The sequence below is a fragment of the Olea europaea genome, unplaced genomic scaffold, assembly GCF_002742605.1.
Source record: "Olea europaea var. sylvestris unplaced genomic scaffold, O_europaea_v1 scaffold2790, whole genome shotgun sequence".
NCBI classification, from domain to species: Eukaryota; Viridiplantae; Streptophyta; class Magnoliopsida; order Lamiales; family Oleaceae; genus Olea; species Olea europaea.
Window position 1 is genome coordinate 22,581 of NW_019246377.1, and position 1,594 is coordinate 24,174.

The window sequence follows — 1,594 nt, forward strand, 5'->3', positions numbered from 1 at the left end:
GGTTTGGGTGAGAATAGAGTAGTAGCTTTGGGCGACTGCATGGCACTCTATTCGCTCAGATCCTGGGCGACTTGCAAGCTTGCGCGATGGTGTTACCGCGTTCATGAGCCTCCCTATTTGGGACTTCATCCTGAATTGTCTAATTGTGCTTCGTTCTTTGAGCTATCTGATTTGGGGATCCTCCAATTGGGCTTCATTCCTTGGGCTGTTCGATTTGAGCTGAATTTTTATGTGTCAACAATAGCATAATTTGTTATTCATTAATCAAATTAAAGCAAAAAAATCCCTGCGAAAGGAATAGAAGGTTGGTCATTGAAGATTTTTAAAGCAGTGTTTGGACTTCCACTTGAATCTTCGTGCTGCCAAGTTGTCTATCAGATAGCCCAAAACTGCGTGCCTAAAGTGTTCCCTTTAACTGAGGTGTTTTTGCCCGTCGCTATAGAAAAATGCATCCTGTGCACTCCCAGCGAGCGGGTGAACTGTATGGACTTGAAGGGATTCGTTGAATGATCCAGAGTCTGAAGGACTACATGAATTTTCTTGTTTTAGATCTTATAGTGGAGAAACAATAATGATTTTTTTTTCTCAATGATGGCGAATTTGATATTGTTTAGACTAGTAATGATATTTGAAGCTTCGATGAAAATTTTTATAATTTCCAGGAATATCTTTTGATCTTTTGTGGGATTTCAGTTAATAAAAATTATTTCATTGTCCATTAATGTTATGTTCGGAATGTTGTACCAGACAACATTAAATCATTAAAACGATGGTGTTGCTAATATTACTTAGCAAATATGTCAAAAGGAATTGCCATTAGCCTCTTTCTCTTGCATGCTTATTTGCATTACATCGATTTCATTCATCTTATCCTCGCAATGGGTATACTAGTTGAAAGAGAAAATTCAATAAAATAACTAGCAATCTTTTTGGAAGAAAAAATAGACACTTTTTGTATGTTTGTTAAACATTTTTGAAGGGAATAATCGTTTCAAAATGATATTGTTGTTGGGATTTGTTCACATTTAATTATAGGTTCGTTAGTCCAAATTACAAAGAATCTTAGAATTAGATAATTAGTTAGTTTGGACGAATATCAATCCAAACCAAACCAATCCACTCTAACTTTTAAACTGAACCAATGGTTCAGTTCGATTAGTCGGTTTGGACTTCTAGCCCAACTTAATTTTTTTTTTTTTTTTAAAAATTGTCCTAGTTTTGGGCACACTTAAATTACAAAGATAAATAACCAAATAATTTTTATATTACAAGAACTGTTGACTAATAAATAAAATCAAGTTAATAGAGATTGATCAACAAAAAATCACATAATCTTCAAAAGCAAATTACATGAAATGAAAATTTTGAAACGAGTAATCGAAAAATATATTCACACTTATAATTACAGATATTTACCTCTTCTTTTTAATTTGAAAAATCATAATAAATCCTTCATCTTCTTCCTTCCTCATTTACTCAGTTGTCATCGTCCTTCTTCATGTGGTGCACAACAAATCGATCAAAACACCAAAATTCGCTCTTTATCTCTGACTACGTTCCGTCCCTCTCTCTCTCTCAATTATATATATATATA